Genomic DNA, 13,665 nt, shown 5'->3' on the forward strand with positions numbered 1-13,665 from the left:
GTACTTGTCCAATCTAAGGGGCATGTGGTGGGGGGGTGGGCTCCCTCCCTGGGCTCCCTCCCCCCCTAACACAGCACGGCTCTCTTGCCTGCCTGGAAGCTCTTTCCTAGCCGTGGCAGATGTCAGTGGAATAGCGGTGGCGGTATAAAGATGATGGGAGGAAAGGCACTCTGTACGTGCTCAGGGGCCCTCTGGTTTTCCCATCGCCTTCTCTTTTTGCTTCGCGTTTCAGATTCGGTGTGTTGTTGGAAACAGATCGGGGGTGTGTGCAAATCCTGGCGACTTCCCTTGCGCGGTTTAAATTAAGGCAGACACTAACGGAGGGCGGGCCTATGGGGCGGCCTGGAAAGGGCTCGTCTCCTAGCCGAGGCGAAGGAGTTGCCGCCGTCACACCTCCTTACAGCTGTCAGATTCCAATTTATACCTCCTCCTCCTCCGCCTCTCTTCTGTTGACGTCAGCGAGCTGATGTGCCACGGATGAGATTGCGGGTGGGGGCTGGGGGGGGGACTAGCATGCAAATGCACGGCGCCCCCCCCTTCACAACAGGGCTATTTTACCCTAGCTGAGGAACTAAAGAGGCAAACGTGTGTGTGTGTGTGTGTGTGTGTGTGTGAGAGAGAGAGAGAGAGAGAGAGAGAGAGAGAGAGAGAGAGAGAGAGAGAGAGAGAGAGAGAGAGAGAGATATTATTCTGGTCCATTTCAGGGGGCTTCTCCCTCCCTCCCTCCCTTTCTGATGAACAACTGGATTTTGCTGGCTCTTTCCAGAACCCGGCGGGGAAGATAAACAACTCCCCGAACACGAATATGGCTCAGTGTGTGTAGCTCAGACAAAATGGATCCGAGAAGAAGACCGGGGAGGTGGTGGGGATGGACGTAGGGCGAGATTCTCTGCCTGTCACGGCAACCTTTCATTGGCTGTCGCGGAGGGGGGGGGGCGGACAGTGTTGCTGCGGAAAGCCGAGCCTGGTTTGCGAGGAACACGCATGTTTGTGTTTCGAGGCAAATTGGGTGGGGGTTGCCGCCGCCGTCCCCGGGAACAAAAGGCGTTTTGTGTGAAACGTCCTTGCAAGGCGGAGAGTGTCAGATAAAGCTGCTCGCTGCCGCAGCCGCCGACACACACACACACACACACACACACACACACACACACTCCAGCCCCGCACCGCCTCCGAATGGAGCAATTTTATCTCACAAGGATTTTTCTGTGTGAGTTTGCGGGTCCCGGTGGCTGAAATAGCCTCCTCGTCTCTCCGTGGCGGGAAGGAGAAGAGAACCGGGAGAGCCTGAAACGTGTGTGTGTGTGTGTGTAAGGAACGGATGGGTGTCTTGTTCTGGGTGGTGTCCGTCAAAGATCGCTCGGCTTCCAGCCCTCTATTTATTTCGGGGGTGGCGGCAGCGGCGGCGCCCGAGTGGCCTTTGCTTTGCGCTTGTGGCTTAGGATGGGGTTCTTAAGGCACTTACTAGGGAGCATGCCCCACTGACCCTAGTGGCACTGATACCCACATGATGGCGTGGCCAAGCATCTCCCCAGCTGTGGGCTCCAGATCTCCTTTGGACTCCACTTCCCTGCGCGAGGCGCTGCGCGGCTCCTGAAGCCGCTCTTGGAGCTAAGGCAGAGGTCCACTGGGGCTTGGCTCAGGTCCGGGCAGTCTGCAGTGGGGCGCAGTGGTTTGAGGGTCAACAGCCCAGCCAGCGCCTCTGCATGGGTCCCCCAACATCAACCACCCGGTTGCCACATTGCTATTCTGTCTACATCAGCTTCGGTTCCTGACCACAGCGCCAGTGAGTGCACACATAGTTCCATTCATTCCCCCACGACACGCCCAAACTTCTCCTGGCCGACCAGTTTCCCTAATCCCCGTCGTATTTCTGCCCAGGGAGCGGCTGATGGAAGCACAGACGTCCTGGAACCTGGAGCAACCCAACGTGTTCTGCCAAATCTCTCTTGTGTCCTGGTTTTCGAGGGACGGGGGAAAGGGATAGAGACAGATCGGAGTCCTCACCCGCGTGTCTTCTGCTTGGGCAGAAAAGGATTACTGATTCCAGGCTACGGGGGCGCAGAAGAAGACCACAGTGAAAATCGATGGATGACCCTGCTTTCCGAGCCCCAGATTCCTGAGATTCATCGCCTCTTTGATCACCTACACACGAAATTGTAGCTCCTACGATTTTGTGTGTAGATGACAATTTCCATGTGCTTTCAGAGGCTGCGATTTTACACACACACTGCGCAAACTCAGAATATGTGAAGTAAATAATAATAATAATAATAATAATAATAATAATAATAATAATAATAATAATACTTTTGAGAGAAGGGAAGATCCAGGAGAAAAATGGCACACACAGCCCAACGGGAGAGTTAAACCCGAATAAATGGGTCTAAGGTGTAAGTGCCCTCAAGACGCATTTACAACCGGATGAATAGTTCATTTGAAATTATAATACATCAGGGTTATGAAGGGGCGTTTGGCGTCCAAGAACGCACACAATTATTTGGGAGCAAATCTCACTGAACCCGAAGATCAGGCTGTCGGATTGGTATCTCGTAGGTTCTGGTGTGAAGACAACGAAAAGCCCCTTTGGTTTAAGTGGAGGGTCGATTGTGCGGCCATAGAATTATAGAATTGTAGCGTTGGAAGGGACCCCGTGCAATGCAGGAATCTCAGCTAGAGGAGTCTCAGACAGATGGCCACCCACCCTCTGCTTGTGTGGTTTTTAACCAGGTGGCACTTATTCCTCAAGGCGAGCGGAGAAGTTTCTGCTGAAACGAGGCGGCTCTCGCGCCTGGTTCGGCGGCTCCCTCGCTTTCGCGCGCAGAGACCATTTCTAGTAGCACGATGCCACCTATGGAATGTACCTGGAATTATTCTTTACCACGCAGCACACATAGCACCAGACATCCTCCTGCCCCACTTCGGAAATACCTAATCCCGGGAGGGAGGTGCGTTTTGGGAATGAGAGGCTGTCACAAAAAGAGCAGCTTCAGAAACTGCAACAGCAAAAAGGAGGAGTAGCAGAAAACGTGGAGGTAGCCGTGTTGGCTGCTGAAAAAATGCGGGAGATCATCTAAGACCTCTGTTGGGCTAATAAAAATGCTACGAAATAGCGCGCGAGGCGCCGAAGAGCCCCGGGAAACTCGAAAGCTTGCGCGTTGTTTTGTGACATTTGGGCACGTAATGAAGGTGTTACCCTAATTTGGCTTTTGAACCAACAGTGGTTCTTGCTTGTTTTAGACCAGCATAGATCTCTAAGCAGTGCATAAACTTACTGTAGCCTGTTAAAATAATAGTTTCCTTTAAAGGAGGTGAAGTTTGCATAAATGATACGCTCCAAAATCTGCTTTCAGTATCAGAGCAGGTTCTGACATCAAAGCTAGTGCTGGAGTCCTTGCTGGCATCTGACTAAAGGTTCCTCTGAGCACACACAGAGGACATTTTCTCCATCTCTGAGATATCACAGCCTCAGGAATTATGTACCGACTTGAGATGAGTGAAGAAGGCTTTCAAGGCGGGTAGCGGAGTTTCCAGGTAGACTTTCTTTTCAGGCACCTCTCTTTTTGGAGCAAATATAACGCGACCAGTACCTGAAGGGGTCTAAAGTGACGTCCTCGCAGAAAATAGACTGTACTCAAGACACTGGGGCTGCCGGCAGACCTCTAGAATCCAGCGGTTTGCAGCTGTACCCGGGTTCGAATAATTTCATTAATTCTGAGTCAGGGTTTTTCTTTTGTCAGGGCGGGGCAACTCGTTCTAGAGGGTGCGAGCAGTGTTACCCAAACCCAACAATTGTCCTTCGGAAAGCCTTGGCTGTGTAAAACACACATCTTTGTTCCGCTCAACCGAGGGTGGTAAAGCAAGTAGGACCGGAATACTCGGAGTGGCGGCAAGCTGCAAACCACAAATGCGGTTTCCGACCAGGAGCGCAGGACTCTTTCAGGAATGCAAGAGGTTGGATTAAATGACCTTTGTGATCTCTTCCAACTCTACAATTATTCCATTATTCTATTATTTCAGGGGCAGTCACCCTCGCATCCCTGGAAGGATGAGCTTTCGGGGCACACACACCCCAACTCCCACCTCACCGTTCCCGAACTAGGACGGAGTTGACCCGGAAACCGGGTCCAGGATTCTCCCAGCTGATTCCTGGTTATGGGTCCTCTGAGAAACACCCATATTCGAAAGAAGGTCCTTATTGCACTGAAATTGAATCTGCCCCAGTGTGCAAAGGACTGGAAGCTAAGCGCCTTGCGGGAATTGCTTTGGATTTCTTCAGTCACTTCCCTGGAAATCACTTCTTGAAAATAATTGGAAAGTCGGTCCTTTCCTTTCCTCCTACAACCCAGAGACGAGAACACACACACACAGAGAGAGAGAGGGGGAGAGAGCGTCAGAAAAAAAATCAATTATCTTTCTTCTGTCCTAGTTACAATTTTCTGAGGGCTTTTGTGAATATCGAAGCTGAAGTGAACCGTCTCTTCTACGTCTTTGTCCCCCCTCGCCTCCCCGAAGCACACACAGCTCCACGCACCACCAGGCTCCCTTTGTTGTGGCCTGGGCGATTTCCGAAGGCGAGTCAGAATCAAAAGTCTGCAGGAGATCAAAGTCCGCAACAGGCAGCGGAAGTTCGACCGAGGTCCAGGAAACGCCCGCTTGCCTTTGAAAGAATTCCTGGCACGTCGAGAAGTCGTTTTTCCTGGCTGCGTAGGCGACCTTTCAGGAAAGTCTCCCCCCCCCCAGCCTCTTTCCAGTTAGCGAGTTCGGGCTTGCAGCGGTGCAGTGCGATCCCACGCGGGTCTGCTCAGAACGAAGCCCCATTGAGTTCAGCGGGCTGTGTGCAACGGTGGATTTGCGCAAGTCCAGCGGAGATCCGCATGTAATTTTCGCAGATTTCGCTGCCGCTACTTACACCCCATAATGTTCCGGAGGTGTCACCCGCCCCTCGTGGAGGGGAGGCGGACCCTGTAAGGACTTGCAGGAGAGTAAGCACTTTCCACTAGTGAAAAGCCGGAACGAGAGGCCAGTTCCGCAGCCCAAAATGTCGTCACTTTATGCGAATAAAAGATCACATTTGAGATCTACGCAACACTCACCAACCTGCTGCTGCTGCTGCTGTTGTTGTTGTTGTTGTTGTTGTTGTTGTTGTTGTTGTTGTTGTTGTTGAAGCAGCAGCAGCAGCAGCAGCAGCGGGCCTTAGGAATTAATGATCAGAGATTTTTCTTAAAAACCTTGCCGCTTTTTCTGATGTACCTATCGACTATACAGCGACATGCATAGTATTGAGAGGTTGCTAGAGAATGGAGTTAGGGACGCTCTTTAGAAGCCCCCACCCCAACGGCAAGAAGACAGTTCATTCAAAAATAGTAGATGGTGGTGGTTTTGCTTTTTGTTATTCCTCCTCCGGTAGGCACTTCCAGCTTAAACGTGGCAAAAGATAGCGAAGTCTGTGGCACGTCAGAGCCTACTATCTTTGCGGATGGCACCAACTCAGGGGAAGGACTGTAGCTCAGTGGTAGAACGTCAACGTTGCATACAGAAGGCCCCAGGTTCAAGTCCCCAACATCTCTGAGGGATAGCTCAGTTGGTAGACCGTGAGACTCTTGATCTCAGGGTTGTTGGTTGGTGCCCCACCGTTAGGTGAAAGATTCTTGCATTGCAAGGCTTTGGACTAGATGACCCTTGTGGTCTATTCCAACGCTGTAAATCTGTGATCTCCAGATCGGGCCGGGAATGCCCCTGTCTGGAGAACCACTGCTGGCCAGCATAGAACCAGCAGGACCAATGGTCTGATTCAGGATACGGGAATTTCTGTGTTCCTAATTAGCTGAGTTAGGCTGAAAGGCAGTGATTGCTCCAAGATTTTGCAGTGAGTTTTATGGTCTCAGTCCAACACTGGCTGTGATGGGTCGGTTAAGGCTGCAATCTCTTCCACCCTAAGCATGCTTGATTCCCATGGAATTTATTCCCCTTGCGGCAAGGAAACGGTTAATCCGCGCCGTTCAAATCTCACTTGCCCATAGGAGCCAACTCCTGTGGTCCCTTGTCCCCCCCCCATTAAATATTTTAGGGGGCCGGTTCCCTCAAAAGTTATGGGGAATTCCCATTCAAATGGTGTTTGTGTGCCACATCATGTGATCGGTTATGTTGGGCAGGGCTTACCTGCCCCCCCACCCAATATTTGATTCAAGTTGGCACCCCTGGCCTTGATCTCGCAACTGCAAGGGAATATGCTCCACTGAACGCAGCGGGGCTTACTTATAAGTAAAGATATAAAGAGGATCCAGGTTGTGACCTTAGGCAAGCTACGTTTCCAGACTGGAGCATTATAAAAATCACATTCGTCTATTTTACAGGGTTGTTAGGAGATTATTGAGACCGGGTACAGGTGAGGCGCTTGAAGTTACCTAAGGAAGTGCCAAGTATGGGGGATCCGGCACAGCGCCACAGTCTGATGCACGCAAGTTAGGACGGAACAGCGACTCCAGTCGAACTGGAATCCTTGCAGCCGACAGGAAGGCGAGAGCTCTGAGTCTGGCCTGGTCCGGCAGCATCCTTCGCCTGTTTGCTCCAAGGGCCGGTGGCAGGTCATGTGACTTCTGGCCTCTGCCAGTGCACGCAGTTCTAAGACCCAGCAGAAAGTCACAGGACACCCGACCCCTGTGCAAGCAAGAACAACAACCAGGCCCCAGCTGGACGAGAGATGCCTCTTTTATAACTCATCACTTTCCCCACCCAGCATCGTTAAACTGCTCGCTGCTTGACCTTTTCCACTCTCTCCTTTCGTCCTTTCACTTTGTAAGTCTGCGTCTGTAATGGAAGCGAACTGCTTTCGGAGGGAGTACAGTAGTGTGGAAAGCGAGATTAAAAGAACACACACACACACACACACACACACACACACACACACACACACACACTGGGTTCCAGGAGTTAGGAGGAAGACTATCAAGGATGGTTGATATCTCCAGGAAAGTCCTATGGAACAACATTGCCTTGATTTGGGCGAAGGTTCAACGTGTCTGTGTATTTGCAGTTGCGTGGAAAACTTTGTTAGTGCTCTGTTTACGTTTGTTTGTTTTATTTATTATCTGTTATAGTTGCTGGAAAATCTATATCTCTAGAAAGAGTGATTTCTGCCTGCTTTTCTGGTGCTTAGCTCGTTGCAGGAGAAGGCCAATTCAAGGCCGGGTTCCTTTGCATGCCCAGAATCCAGCCCCTGTTCTTATTCTTATTCTTCTTATTAAAATTTGTATACCGCCTTTCGTAGATCTCAAGGCGGTTCACGTATTTCTGCTCTTTACGAAGACAATTCGCCTTGCACTGATGCAGTTACGATATTGCAACACCTGGTACGACTCTGTCCTCACTCCCCACCGCTTGCCGCATCTATGATTTTGCTTTCTGCGCCTGCCCCAGGGGCTGTTGTTGTTCCACATCTTCGGGAGGTCTTTTTGGATGGAATCTGGAATCTGTATAGGATAGCAGACAGCCAGGCCTCAAATCCGTGCCACCACTTGGCTGCAGCCCGGAGGGGAGTATCTTACAGCGGGGTGAGGGAGAGTGGAATGGGAGAAGAAATAACCAACCTGTCCCTATGACTATGCAGAAGGTATGCAGATCCCCTTGCTGTATTAACCAGAACCAGCGTCTACTTCTGAGCTTAGGAGGAAGCCGGGCTTCCCAAAAGCAGGACATGTTGATTTCGGTGAATATCAGTTTATCTATCTATATAAGCATCGGACGCCAGTAGCAGCCCTTTCCCACCTTCTCTGTGACGTCATGGATTCGTCCACCCAGATTTAGTGAAACTTTTGATCTGCCTAACACAGTTTTGAGTACCTCTCAAGAGTATATAATGTACTCTGGATATGTGATACAAATGCAATACATTTCCCTCACCTCAAAGAACCCTGGGAACTGCAGTTTGCTAAGGTTGCTGGGAATTGTAGTTCTGTGAGGGGTTAACTACAACGCCCAGGAATGTTTTGTGGTAGTGGGAATGTGCTTTAAATTGGCTTTGTGCTGTGTAGGCAGTCAGAGCCTAGCCTTGTGAGAAAGAGAAAAGGAACAGCTCTTGGTCCTTTCTCTCTCTCTCATTAGAAAGAAAAGCCCCTGGACCGGTTCAACAGCAGGCAAAAGTGATTTTGTGGGAGGCAACGCGATGGTCTGTGCCAAGCCTGGAACAGGTGGAGCAACCAGTTAACATGGCAGAAATGAACCACTTCCTTGGGCGGAGAAGGGTATGATTTTCTGAATCTCCCCTTGACCTTCCCCAGAGAAGTGACAGGGATCCATTGGTTCCAGACTTCCCTTAGTTCTCGAACCTGCTGTCACAATCAGGATTTAACAGTATCCATAAAGCACAGAGGGAATTGCTATTGCAAAGCACACCCAGCCCCCCTCCCTCTCTGAATGGCATCCGTGAGAAAGAGTGCCACACACGAGCATGTCCAGAGTCCCTTCCAAGAGCCTCTGAGGAGCCTCACACAAATGAGACTAGCAGCCATTTTCAGGCTTGCCATTTCTCCTCCAATGTCTGCACTCCCGTGCCGATGATCAGCGACGTAACATAGAAATCCAACAGGTAATGCTTTCAGATATTCAGATTTAGCGACCGGAATGTGGGGGCGGGGTGATGACAGCCAGAACAGGTGGTTTGACTTCCAGGCACCTTTATTTTATAGGGACAGGTCACTGGGGCTGTCCTAACACGACATGCAGAAGCTGCTCCCTTCCTACTCTGTGTCAATTAATCCTGAATATCGATGATTACCAAGGCGGTTTGGGTAGGCTGTTAAAAAGATGTTGCTCAATGCGGACTAGTTACTTTGCAAGTCTTTTCCGAGTGTCCCCACCCCACCTCCCGCGTCTTGAGCCCCTGCCTTCCGCTTTCGAAGCAAAACAGGGACTCCAACCAACCACACGACCGTTGGTGGTTTCCTACTTAACAGAAAGCTAGGGCGCGGATGCAGCGCTTTGAGGACGGGCGCTGCCCCAAAACAGGGGGGCGGGGTAGATCTCCGACAGGCTTGGAAAGGGGGAGAAGGAAATCGGCTACAGCTGTGCTCTTCAGAGGGCTGACAGGACTAAGAATGAAACACACACACGTCCGGCAGCAGTCTTGTGGTGACATCTCCTTTCGCAGGTAAGAGCGCACAGCCCCGTCAGCGTCTGCACACGTGTCACTCTCTCTGCAAACCGTGAAACTTAGGCAGCATGACAGACTACCTAAAAAAAGTTGCAAAGTGGGCAGAGCGAAGGGTGAAATAACTATTTGCTCATAACCTCAAATCTCCCCCTCTCTCGCCCTTCTCTGTGCATATCAGCCTCCGGAGCGCTTCTTATCGGAAAGAGGAAGCACCTGAAATCCACGGATCTCGTAAATATTAAGGGTGAAGAGAACAAAAAGCAGCTCAAGAAGTTCGGGAAGACTGGGGTTCACAAGCAAATCCAAACTGAGCGCGAGAACTTCAGGGCAAGATAATTAAAACGGCCTGGATTAGGTGGGCTTTGTGGACTGGGCTCTTCTGAGCGTCTGTTTTGAGGTTGCTACTTGGTTTTAAATAAGGGAACCTAGAGTCGTTTGCAGCTTCTGATCCTGGCAGGCAAACAGAATAGGTGTGTTCACTGCGATTCCACCCCCACCCCACCCCCGCTCCCCAAAACTCCCCGAAAGATTTCCCCTAGCTAAATGATAAACGGGAGATGTAGGGCACAGAGTATCGTTTGCACAGAACACAATGCACGCATTTTAGATTAATTAAAATAGTATTGGTGGGTGTATCCAGCCATACACTGGATTAAGTTATGGTCGGAGATAACAGCTGTCCAGGTCTCTCTCCCTCCTCCCGTCCCAGTGCTGTGTGTTAACTGAGATTTACCACTAGGAACGGTTCCTTCAAAGAGCAGCTGAATCCACGCCCCCGCCGCCGCCGCCACACCTTTTGCCTCCACAAGACCAAATAGGAAGCTGTTCGATTAGATTCCTCAGCCAGGTACAATATGGCGCAGTTATCTGTTGCCTTTGAAAGTGGAATGTCTCTTGCCTAGGAAGGAAGAAATGGGGTAGGTGGGAGTAATGTTTGTTCTGGCCTGCTTGGGATTGGGAAGTTTCTCTCCTTGCATTTATCAGTGCTAGGTGTGTGTCTGTGTAGGCAGATGATGCTTGATAAACTAGATTGTCTCTCCAACTTCCCCCAAGGACATGGGCGCGGTCAAGGGGGGTTCACGTAAAACAATGGCAATACTTAACTACGGTAACTGACCAATCACGCCGGTTCCGCCCCTCCTACAAAAGTCCTGACCCCTTAACAAAGTAGCCTTACAAAAATCCTGGCTACTCCCATGCCCAAGGATTTCCATTGCAGGGTGTTTGCCCCACCCCGCGGCGAGAGATGGATGGGCACGAGCATTTTCCTGCGTTTCTTTTAGCAAGAGACTGGGGCTCTTGATTTCACAGTCCAAGCCATATGCATTTGGGCTCTTGTATACACAAGACAGGGACATCGCACGGAGCTATGGCCCTTCCCGCTGGTCAAGATAGTTTCACAGGATGGTTTCTCCCTTCTAATGCGCCCCATTTGACTGAAGTTTGGAGTCAGAGGACTCTAATTCAATTCGCATCCCCCAAAACAATGCAGATTAATTAATCCGGAGCAAAACCACGAGTGCTCTCTTACTCTCATCGCCATACACTGAAACACAAGTGTACGGCGCAGGAAACTCACTTCCCATGTCCCTGTAGTGATGAACATGCCCCTAACGCTGGGAAGCTCTAATACTGTAATATTAATCCATATTAGTGGAAACAACAACCTGAGGGCAGGGATGGCGTTTATTATAACCAGATAGCCAAATGCAGAATAAAGGACCGTGATCTAGTCAGGCACATTCCAAAGACAGACAGACGAAAGAAAGAAAGAAAGAAAGAAAGAAAGAAAGAAAGAAAGAAAGAAAGAAAGAAAGAAAGAAAGAAAGAAAGAAAGAAAGAAAGAAAGAAAGAGAGAGGCTCTAGCAACAACCACATCGAGTCCCAGTCGGCTGTCCTCAGCCAGCCAATGACCCGCGAGCTACGCGCCTATTGGCGCAGCGCCTCGCTGGCGCAGACTCAGTGCTCGCCGCGGTCAGTTTCCTTGCGCGTCCGGCGCTGCCTCTGATCTGCTGCGGCCGCCGAGACTCCCTGGCTATGGTCGTTTCTGTGTGTCTTGGCTTCAAGGGAAGGTTCCCGTGGCCGAACAGCGGCGAGGACCGCAGCAGCTGCTTTTCAAGAAGGCGGTGACGGAGGGAGGGAGAGGGGAAGGAAAGTAAATATATATTCTGGTTTTTTCCTGGCTACTGTAACAGCAGCCCTAGCTGGGAACAGAAGAAATGCAAGCTTACGTCTTCAAGGAATGTTCACTAGCTGCTTTGGAGCTTCTTTTTCTCTCATCCCACAATTTATTTATTTTTGGGGGTGGGAGAAGAAGTAGGATTTAGTGAGGCTGCGCCTGTCTTTGAGAAATGAAGCTTTTTATCAGTTGTTGCCCAACATGTTAAATAGGACGGGTGTGTTGTTGGCAACGTGGTTGTACATAGACATCCAGCGCGGTCAAGAGCTAGAATTTGGGGAGATTTGGGATTTAAACCCCTTTTCAGCAGTTAAACTTACTGGTGATCCTGGGGCAGTCAGTCACCATCTTTCAGACTGACTTACCTCGCAGGGTTGTTGTTAAAATGGAGGGAAGCATGCAGGCACTAGGCCCTGAATCCCCCTGAGAAGCGACTGAATTGAAATGTAATAACAGAATAACAATATTTTCCTCTCCTTGAACACTTATGACACCCCGACCTTAAAACACGTGGACTTAAATGGACTGACTTAAATGCAAACCTCTATGCCGAACGCCCAAGCTGCAATCGTACTGTACTTGCGCGGGAACAATCCCCACTGAATTCAGTGGCACTTACTTCTGAGTAGGTGACTTATGGGTCGCTTCCAACAACAAAAAAGTACCTAAGCGATTTACAAACAAGTTTAAAGACCCCCCCCCCGCCGCCCAAAGGAGTTCTATATATAAAGCAATACACTTCCATAAAGCCCCTGGCAGTAGGGTCAATGTTCAGTCAGGTATGATGGGATTTGCAGTCAAGTAGCAGACTTTGCGTCGTTCATATAGCCGCCTGCAGGAACCTCTTCTTTCGGAGATGAGCCTAAAAGGAAATTCCATTGAAATCAGCGAAGATTCCCTTGCCACTAAATGTGCAGAAGATTAAGCCAAGAGAGTTCACAATCGGCCCATTCAATATTGAGTGACCGCGACCTCGGGTGATGACTTACAGCCACCACCTCATGTCAGTTGGGTCACAGTGCTTTTTAATGGCAGCTTCTTAAACACCCAACTATGAGTCAGCCGGGGAAATAGAGGGCTTTGCTCCCGCAGGTGTGTATCCCTCGCCCCCTCATCTTTATTCCCTCGATTGTGAGTTGATTCTGTTATCAGTAACCCGGGGCGGGTACTGAGTGCTTTACGATCCTTATCGCTTTCTTATAACACGGATGTGTGATTTTACTTTGATATTTGCATTAAACAGATGAGTTGGAGAGATTTGAAGAGCGCCCTGTTTTTAATGGGACAGGCCATTTATGGCAAGACTCACTGCTGATTAGTATGATAGAAAAGCGATTTATGTTCCCAGGGAGTGTGACAAAGGCCCCATCTGCACTATAGATTTAAAACAGTATCCTGTCACATGTCCCGCCCCCCCCCAATAATCCTGGGGACTGTAGTTAGTTAACACTGAACGTTGTTAGGAAGCCTCTGTTCCCTTCACAGTGGTACAATTCCCAGAATTCCCTGGCAAGAGGCTGCTAAACCATTCTGGCATCTGTAGCTCTGGAAGAAGAGAAAGTGCCTTCTGAAAATTCTCAGCACCCTTAACGAACTACAGTTCCCAGGATTCTTGGAGGAAAGCCAAGACTGTGTAAAGTGGTCTGATGCGGCTTTAAATATACAGTGCAGATGGGGTCAGAGAGAGAGAGGGGGGGAGGAGAAGCCTCTTCTCCATGGTTTGAACTATAAACTATAGTCTGTTGCCCTCGGTACTTCGTTGGATTCCAGCTCCTGTAAGCCCCAGTCCGTATAGTCAGCGGTCAAGGACGAAGTGATTCGCAGTTAAGCAACATTTGGAAGAAGAGGAATTCCCCACCCTTGCTATAAAGGCCAAATCGATTTTTCAGGGCAACCCTGAGTTCAAAAGTTGAGCCTCTGCGATCTACAGAACTTACCCTCGATTCAGTTTAATATAAGATGGGAGCTTTAGCCCTCGATCTTTATCCCGAAGTAAACCCCACAGGATCCAATAGGTCTAACTCCCATGGACCTGCGTGCAATACTGAAGCCCAAGCCTCCACATGAAACCAAGAGCTTTAAACAGGAGACTGGCAACTCGCAACAGGTCTGGATTCATTCCAGACTAACTACCATCCTTTGCTTCTACTGATAAAGGAGGTTTAGAATTTGGACAGAACAGGCGCACTGTGTCAAGTGGTCTGATGGTGAAGTCAGCCTTCTTCTGACCAACCTGGTGCCCTCCAGATGTTTTGGACTACAATTCCCATGAGCCTCAGCTAGCACAGTTGCATATCTGATAGAGGAGTGGCCTGATGGAAGTGGCAGTCCAAGGATG

The 13,665-nt window shown here is 49.9% G+C and overlaps 1 long non-coding RNA gene across 1 annotated transcript; it reads left to right on the forward strand.

Annotated features, from left to right (window-relative positions):
* Positions 1–8,486: 8,486 nt before the first annotated feature.
* Positions 8,487–9,522, forward strand: LOC309362724. The gene is made up of 2 exons (XR_014165094.1): positions 8,487–8,584; positions 9,327–9,522. It is a non-coding gene; the product is annotated as an uncharacterized lncRNA (long non-coding RNA).
* The last annotated feature ends 4,143 nt before the right edge of the window (positions 9,523–13,665 follow it).

Source organism: Podarcis melisellensis, assembly GCF_964234715.1.
Source record: "Podarcis melisellensis genome assembly, chromosome: 2".
Lineage (NCBI taxonomy): Eukaryota > Metazoa > Chordata > Lepidosauria > Squamata > Lacertidae > Podarcis > Podarcis melisellensis.